Source organism: Equus caballus, chromosome 16, assembly GCF_041296265.1.
Source record: "Equus caballus isolate H_3958 breed thoroughbred chromosome 16, TB-T2T, whole genome shotgun sequence".
Taxonomy (NCBI): domain Eukaryota; kingdom Metazoa; phylum Chordata; class Mammalia; order Perissodactyla; family Equidae; genus Equus; species Equus caballus.
The window spans coordinates 94,166,204-94,175,227 of NC_091699.1; the positions used below are offsets into that span (position 1 = coordinate 94,166,204).

Sequence of the window (9,024 nt, forward strand, 5' to 3'; positions counted from 1 at the left end):
TATCTGTTTTTCTTTTGTTCCTGGATTGGGGTGTTCCAGACCAGTCATTTCTCCCACCCTCTTCTGGGCCAAGCTTCCCAGCTGTGGGCAGGCATGACAGCCTGTGCTGTGGGTAAGATGAACCACCCTAATCCTTCTCCAGGGAGATCATGAGTCCCCTAACATCTCCTCTCCCATGTTCCCCCACGGTTCGCTGTCCGGGATGCATGGTTATACATGGGCATGAACACCTTCTATGCATCAAGAACATTCTAGATACTTTATGCACACTATATTATTGCATGTAATCCTGACCACAATGCTGCAAATTAGATATCATTATCATTCCATTTTATTTTTTTTTTACTTTTGTGAGGATGATTGGCCCTCAGCTAACATCTGTTGCCAATTCTCTTTTTGTCTGAGGGAGATTGTTGCTGACCTAACATCTATGCCAATCTTCCTCTGTTTTATGTGGGATGCCACCACAGCGTGGCTTGGCAAGCGGTGCCAGGTCTGTGCCAGGGATCTGAACCCACAAACCCCAGGCCGCCGAAGCGGAGCGTGCAAACTTACCCACTATGCCACTGGGCTGGCCCAAATCATTCCCATTTTATAGTTGAGTAAATTAAGTCTTTGAGTGACTCAACAAGTAGGAGAAGAAAAGTCTGATCCAGGTCAACAGCCACTTCAAGCTAGTGCTCTTGCCTCTCTTGGTTCACAACTATTTTAGGAGATAAGATGTACAAGACCTCTGTTTGAAAAAGAGGGCAAAAATTCTCAAAAATACTGCTGAAGGTGTAAACCTTTGAATCAAATATTACTTAAATATTTCTGAGATATTATTTACTTTTAGCAGTTGCTAATTTCCTGTTCTTGTGCTTGTGCCTTCAGACTTGTGAGTTCAGGCTCTAGGGTTTGGTGGCTTGAATTCAGTCCCGGCTCTGTCACTTCTTACCAGTGTCACTTTGGGCAATAAAGTGCCTTGGTTTTCTCATCTTAGAATGAAGATTCTAAGTAGTATCCACTTTATAGGGTGGTTTTGATTTTTAAAGAGGATAAATTGTTGTAAAATGTCTCCAGATGTGGCACATGAGTTATGTGATTGACTGTTGCTCTGGTGGCCCCAAAGCACTGAGCCTCCCAGTATTGCAGCCCTTGCATAACGCCCTCCCATGTTGACTCTGGATTTGGCTGGATAACTGGCTTTGGCCAATGGGATACCAGTAAGTGATATGGAAGCAGAGTTCTAATAAGTGCTTGCACACAGTGATTTGTCCTTTTGGGACACTTGCTCTTGGAGCCCTGAGCCACCATATAAAGAAGCTGGGCTATCCTGCTGGAGAAGACCCCTGGAGAGAGAGAGAAAGGCCCCTTCAAACCCTAGCTGTTCCAGCCGTCCCAGCTGAGGCTCCAGACAGGCTTCTTGGACATTCTAGTCCCAGCAGAGGTCATGCTAGCTGAGCCCAATCAACCCATAAAATCCTAAGAAATAATAAAATATTGTGTTAAGCCACTACATTTTGTAGTAGTTTGTTGCATAGCAATAGATAACAGAGATAAAGTGCGTTTAATAATTGTCAGGTGTTTTTTTAAGTTGTCATCGTTATCCAGTGACTTTATTTCCTCTAAAATAATTAACATTAGTACGTGGAAAGCTGTGTTCCTCAATAACTCATTCACTCAACAAGAATGTGCTGTTTCCATCGCAGAGCAGCAATGATTTGTCTCTTATTTAAAAAATGGTATTTCCCCTAAGTATTCCTTCACAGGAATCTTGAGCTCTTAGATTTGCAAAGTAGAAAAATTTAAACCTCTTTTCTTGTTGGAATTATAATTTATTGAGTGATTACCAAGTTTATCTATTTTTTTTAACTTTTTAAAAATGCATGAGGGAATTAGTACAGAACCAGACCTTATTTCTTATATACTCCCCGACTTCTTGACGGGAAGTTGAAAAATACTCCACACTACATCCAATCCGTAGACTCTCAAGGATAAAAAGGCCTTGGAAAGGTCAGCCCGTCTGCTCTGCTCTAGGTAGACTTTCATCTCAGCTTCCTGGGGAGCTGCCAAGCCTCCTGTTTTTAGAGTTCTGCGAGCGAGGTTCCCCGGGCAGCCGCCGCCAAGCCTTCCCTCGCGGCATTGGCGTTTCCAGGGGAACCCACGGGGCAGTGTCAACTTTGCGTCCCTCTCAGCCCCCTACAGTGTGGGCTGCTGTAATTTAGGGTCATGCTGGTAGCCGTGTTGCGCCATTTGGTTGAAAATCATCCACTCCTCACTGGTCGTGCACACAGCTTCCACTGGGCGCACGAACGAGACTGCTGACAAGAGAAGCTGGCCCCTCTCCCACGGTGCCCTTCTGGCCAGGACCCGTGGCTCCTCCAAGACTGGTCTGACCTCAGTTTCCAGGACACATGGGTTCTACTCTGCATTATTTCTCCCTCTGTGTTTGCATCTTAAGCGCTATGTATATCTGATCATGTAAACATACATGAATCACTCAATTATAAAATTAAAGGCGTAGTACCCTGTTAATCTAATTTTGAAATCAGAGAGACAGGAAGCGGAGTTCCAACTCCTCACGTTTATGGGCTTTAGTCGTTTTAAGATAGGAGTGGGGGTGGGAGTGGGGGTCAGAAGGGGACAAGGAAAAGCATTTGGCCTGGAGACAAACATTCACAAAGGACTTCAAATTTAGAATTTTGACATTGTTTCCAAATGAGGTTATAAATATAGCCATAGACACAGACGCTTCTCATCCAACTGCAAACTCATGTCCCATGATTGGACCACACTCCCTCTCGCGACTGCGAATTCATTAAAGAAGACCAAACAAATTCTCGTAATTACCTGTGAAAAGCACAGTGATACGCCATTGTGCTTGTGAATTCAAATTATAATTTGTTATTGTAAACATTAAAATGTACCACAATCATGATCCTGTTTTGACAATTCTTTTTTTTTTTTTTCTAGGAAGGTTATCCCTGAGCTAACATCTACCACAAATCCTCCTCTTTTTGCTGAGGAAGACTGGCCCTGAGCTAACATCCGTGCCCATCTTCCTCTACTTTATATGTGGGATGCTTGCCACAGCATGGCTTGACAAGTGGTGCCATGTCCGCACCCGGGATCCGAACCAGCAAACCCGGGGCCACCGAAGCAGAACGTGTGAACTTAACCATTACGCCACGGGGCTGGCCCCAACAATTCTTTAAAATAATAATAGCTAAGCATTTACAGAGTCCTTTTCACGTGGTAGGTACTTCACAGGAGACTCCCAACAACGGGTGAAGGAGGAGCTACACCAGCCCACTTTACGGCTGAGGAGACCCGGGTGCCCCGGGTGCCGGCGTGTTGAGGACTATGCCCAGGTCCCCAGGGGATTAAGCACAGAGCTGGCATTGGACTCCAAGCAGTCTCCAGAGTGGACGTCTTGGACCCCAAATCTGCTGCCTCGGTTTCAAAAGTCTCCACACGTGGGGAGGACCCTTGTGTCTCCAAGAGGCGCTGGACCTACAGAAGAGGACAGAGAGGTGGGGGGACAGGCCTGGAAACAGTGCTGGCCAGGGTGGGCCGGAGTGACCTGCGTGCTTGCCGAAACCAAACACAGCCTCTGTGGGAGCGCAGGTGGAGGCAGCTGTCTCTGGAATCTCCCAGGCGCAGGCCCGTCTTGTCAGTAGCTGCCCCCGTTTCACTCCGCCCCTGCGCCCTCCACTTGCTCCTTCTGTTCCAGCTTTGTCTCCATTTCTTTACCCCAAGATGCCTGCGGGTGGGGCTCCTGAGTCCTTTCTCACAGTGTTCTCTCTCTGCCTGGCCTGCACCCCACCCTCAGCTCCAGTCCCCGGCCTCAGAGTGCGGAGCGCAGGCCGTGCCATGGCCCCTGGTCAGCCAGGGAAAACACAGGACCCAGGATTTCTGCACCTTTAGCTCTGGATTGACCCTTCCCAAGCTCCAGGGCATGGAGGAGAGTGGGAGGGGAGAGGATCCTGCAAGTGAGAAGAAGGCAGGCCCTGCAGGAAGCCCTGTCTGCGCTGCCAGGGCTGGGAACAAGGGGAGCGTGGGGATGTATACTGACATCGTGGGCAGTGTCGTGGGAACCTGCTGATGCTGCAGTTCATGCCTCTGTGTGCATGAGCAGTGACACGGAGATGATGCCATTCTCCAGATCGCCAGCAAGCCTGCACCACGCAGACAGGCCGGTCACGGCTGTTTGAATTGCCAAGTTCCACAGGCAGGGGGTACAAGCTTTGCAGCGACCTACAAAATGTTTGAGGCCTGAAAAAGAAATTGATTACAGCACAGAAAAGTAAATCCAAAAATAAAATAAATATACAATTAAATGTCTGCAAGCCGTAACAGCATATCACCTAGTCAGCCACAAGTCAACTCACATGTAAGTACTATTCAACGTGGAATGCGTGGTTTCCACTTGATTTAGTATGTTTGCAGTGATCTGAAGCTGGACCCATGCAAAGGGCCTTGCTGCCTCGGAGGGAGCCGGCAGGGCCCTGGGTTCCAGTGTCAGGGGGTTTGCCTAGAGGGGAATGTCACAGGCGGGCACCAAGGACCGTGAACAGGGTGCGGAGTGAGACAAAGGGGCCCTATCAAAGATGCCCACGTGTTCCCCAGAGTAAGCCCCTCCCTCTGGCCCTGCAAATCTTCCGTAAAATTTCAAACGTTTCGATCTTGGTGCAGTAGAATTTCCTGCAGAAGTCAGCCAGGGGAGCGGGAGGAGGGCTGCTTCTGTCAGCAAAACTGAACCTGCATCCGTCGACTTCCACCTGACGTCTAACACCTCGTAGTTCCTGTGGCCACCGTCTGACCCCTGGACGTCTGCCAGAGCCTCCCGAAGGGCCTCCTGCTTCTGTATGGTCTTCTCTCCACAAAACAGAAACAGTGGCCTTTAAAAATCATAAAGCAGATCCCTTCAGACCCCACTGAGTGTAAACTCCCATCTCCTCCTCTTGGTTTTCACAAAGCCCTTTGTGATGTGGCCCCTGCCAGGCCTCACCCCCATCAGCAGCCCCTCTCTCTCGGAGGGCTGCTTACCCCGCCACAGGCCTCCCTGCGCCTCTTCACTGTGGCAGGCTCAGCCTAGCCCCCAAACCCAGCCCTGCTGGCTGCCTATGCCCAGAACCCCTCCCCAGATCTACAGGCCACCAAGCTGGTCATTCGGGCCCCAGTCAGCGGTCACCTTTCAGGGAGCCTTCCCCGACCCCCAGGAGAGCTTCCCCACCTGCCCCCTCCACTCACGGGACCTCACGCCTCCTGCTTCATTTTCTTGCGGAACTTTTCGTTCTCTGAAACTGTCTTTTTCTGCACATTATTCTTTTGTTTGTGTTTGCTGTTTGCCTGTCTCCCTCCCACAAGAATGTAAGTTCCAGCAGGACAGGGCCCTGCCCGCCTTTTCAACTCGTGTTGCTGTTGCCTATAGTAACGCCTGGGCCGGGAGCAACGGGCCTGAATCACACGGGCCACAGGAGACGGAAAGCATGGGGGTGCCTTGAGGTCCTCGCATTGGGGGTAAACTAATTTTAACTAAATCTCCAAGGGGTCTTCAAGGAACATCTGGTTCATGTATGTATTTAATTATACTTTTCCTCATTGCAAAAGAATTTGCGGTCATTTTCAAAGATACATATAGTGCCATAAAACTTTTAAAAAAGAAATAGTGGATATGGAGAGAAAGTAAACATTGAAAAAATAACATAAAATGTGGGCAAGATTACCAATTAAAACACGTATCACAAAGTTCTTTCTTCCTTGCCAGAAGTAGTCTGCAAACTTGACTTTGAACTTAATAGCTGGTGACAGCTTATCTACCCTAAAGCCCTTAAAAAAAGAAGAGAAAAAGGGTAAAACTTTACTCATTGAATTTTTACCTGTTCGCCACGGATCGTAACAACTATGCTAATGTTAAATGTGTTTCCAGTTAATTTTACTGATCTTAGTTATAGCACTAAATGGGATTTGTGGTCAATCAATATTTATTGAACATCTGCTCAAGGGCTCACACATTCCTGGAGACGCCTGTGCCTTCTTATGGGCTGCCCTAGTAACCTGGCAGCATTCTGACTACTCAGCATTTCCGAGAAGCACAGCCCACACGAGGGATAGTTGGCAATCCCCCTGGGAGATGGGGGTCTGACACGGCTTACTTCCAACCAGCAGAGAATTCTCACTTGAGTTTAATTTACAGGCTCCTTAATATTGAGGTTCATTTTCTTCATATTGCCTTCTCAGCCCACTTTTCCGGAGTAAAGCCCCTTAGTTGGTTCAATTTTTTTTTTCTAAAATTCACGTGCTTCCCAAAACTTTGCTCATTGCTGTTTCTCGCTTTGGAAGGGAGCTCTCCCTCTCTCTCTCCATGTCCCTCCCTCTCGTCTGCCCAACACAGGTTTGAAAGGCAGGATAGCAAAGCATTGAAAGCCACTGGACATTCCATGGGCCACGGAAGACTGGCCAAGTTGCTTAAAATTTTTCTGCCTCCATTGCCTGTTTGCATAATTGGGGTTGATAATTCACCTACCTCCCGGGGTGGTTCTGAGGATTAAATGCGTTTGCACATGCAAAGAACTTCCTTCGAACAGAGCCTGGCACATGGCAAGCACTTTGGGAGCGTAAGCTATCATTGTGATTACAGGCCATTCCCCCTTAAAGTGACCCCCTCTACTTTCCCCTGTCCCTCAGCAGAAACGATATTCATTCCTGTTGTCTTCTGTCTCCAAGTTTCTGGACTTTACTGGAATTCCTTTCCCCTTTTCTTTGCTTGGAGAACTCTTACTCATCTTTCAAAACTAATCTTAGGTGTTTCCTTCTGCAGAAAATCTTTCTTAATTGGCACACCCCACTCCTCCTCTGGGCTCCGCTCGCGGCCTGTGGGTACCTCTCCATCACAGCATTTAGAATACTGTGGGGGATTATTGGTTTGCTTGTCTGTCTTCACAAAGGACTGTCAGGACAAGGGCTGAAGCTGGACCCTTTGTGTCTCCAATGTCTAGCGCATTGCTTGCTACATGGTGGTTGCTCAGTTTAAGGCTGGTTGAACTAAAATGAGTACAGAACTGATCCCATGGGAAAAAACCAACCAACAAAATGACAGCATCCCATTTCTTATATATTTCATATTTACACAATCTGGTATCATGCTTGCTTTCCTGGCTGGGACTAAAAGAAGCTACTTATATTTATTCTTTATCATTTAAAAATTTAACTCATCATTATAGGAGTCAAGGCCCTATTTCCCTTGCAAAACACCTTTCAGGAAAGTGGCATACAGTGTTGGACAGCACTCTTTACTGGGCACTGGATTTGAGCCCCACCGCTACCCCTCCTAGTTGTGTGATTTCGGGCAAATTAGTTCATCTTCCTGGACTTTGGTGTCCACATCTGTAAAATGGATGTCGTGCCATTCGCCTTGTCTCCCTCTCTCCTTTCGTGTGAAGATCAGACTGGTGGTACATGTGAGTGTGCTTTTAGACTAGCACACCGTCCCTCTGCTGAGGGATGTGAGATAAGGTGTCATCCAGGGAGAAATCGTGGTGTCTAGATTTAGGCACCGAGTCAACTAAGGGATGGGAAATGTTTTGGCTGCAAGGTTGCCTGGAGGTACCATTCCTTTTGAATCAAGATTCAACAGTGAAGCAATTTGCACCTTTCTATTTTCAGTTACATCATGTCATGAGATGTTAAGAGATGTTCCGGTATAGTTTACATAAACAGCACTACTTCGGGAGGGAGGGTGTTGGTGCATCCCCAACCCACAGTGTCTCTGCAGGGCGCGTTGAGCGTTCCTATGGTGGACGGTGACTACGTAATTTCACCGAAGGAAGGTGAGGGCAGGGCCGGACAGTCCAGGCAAAGGCCAATTTGCACACTTCAGACACAGGGCTGTGTGAATTACGACTATTTTTACATGGCAGCTGGACCATGACAACTTCCACACGTAGTGATTTGTCTGCTAGAAGATGTCTACATGCCAGTCCTTTAATTTTTCTTTGCTGCTTTCTAATTTTACTGTGATGATAGCAGACGAAACCATAGCGGCTCCGTCAGAAACCGGAGCATGTCCGTGAATAGCTAACAGACTGCATACGGTTTTCCCCGTGAATTTTCAAAGCCCAACGTGGGTTGGCTTTTGTATATAAATTGCCGGTGCACCTTTTCCATTCCAGTGGGAGCTCTCTGAAGGGAACATCACAGCTGTGATGAATAGCAGTGCCTCTAAAGAAGCTGGCGTGAGGCACGCACTGCATCCCACTGAGTGGGACAGGCGCCTGTCTTCAAATGTGCCGGGTCTCCCACTGTTAAATAAATATATACATGTGTCACTTGGCTTTGTTTCCAAGTCCTAGGCGCTATAGAAACCAAGCTCTTTATTACTATTAATAATGCTGCAGTTATGATAGATGCAAAGCCAAGAATGTGCTTTGTCCTTAGATGGTGACTTTCATTAAATTTCCCATTGTTCATTTCTTAATTATTACTTAAACGTCCTTTAACTCCCTGTTTGCCTCTACAACGAATGACAGTATTCTTTCCAATATAAATTAGCTCTATGCAGCCAATATTTTAATTAATGAATCTATAAAAATAACATGTACCTCACAGACCAGCATAACAATAAACATTTATTATGTGACAGGCATTTTTCTAATTACTATTATTTCCATTTTACAGATGAAGAAACAGAGGTTTTGAGAGGTTAATTGACATCTCTAACATGGCATAGGCAGCATCTGAACCCAGAGCACTGTGTTCCTCTGCTTCTCCATGTAAATAAAGCATAAAAGCCCTGTTTAATGTCTTACTTTTCTTTTTTTCCCAGTGACACAGTCATAACTATTCCGTATATAGAGAAGTTTTTTAGAGAGAATGGCCATCAGCGATCTCTCAATAATTATTGTCAAGATACTTTATTTCTTTTTGAAACGACATTTACAAAAGTAACTCAGGTTATTAGTTAGAATCAAACAAGAGACTTTGGAGGCAAAACTCCAGATTTCTGTTTCTTTTAAAAACTGTAGTAGCTGTACATTTTCG

General features: G+C 46.5%; 2 long non-coding RNA genes across 4 annotated transcripts; one reads left to right on the forward strand and one right to left on the reverse strand.

The window, feature by feature from the left end:
• Positions 1–2,551: 2,551 nt before the first annotated feature.
• Positions 2,552–5,400, reverse strand: LOC138918277 (uncharacterized). 3 transcript variants are annotated; one of them, XR_011427400.1, is made up of 2 exons: positions 5,236–5,400; positions 2,552–4,855 (listed from the first exon to the last, which is right to left on the reverse strand). It is a non-coding gene; the product is annotated as an uncharacterized lncRNA (long non-coding RNA). The 3 variants fall into 3 exon arrangements; XR_011427401.1 differs by having other exon boundaries at positions 2,552–4,883; XR_011427402.1 differs by having other exon boundaries at positions 5,219–5,340.
• LOC111768448 (uncharacterized) lies at positions 5,334–8,781 on the forward strand. Its single transcript, XR_002800836.2, has 2 exons — positions 5,334–5,559; positions 8,662–8,781. It is a non-coding gene; the product is annotated as an uncharacterized lncRNA (long non-coding RNA).
• The last annotated feature ends 243 nt before the right edge of the window (positions 8,782–9,024 follow it).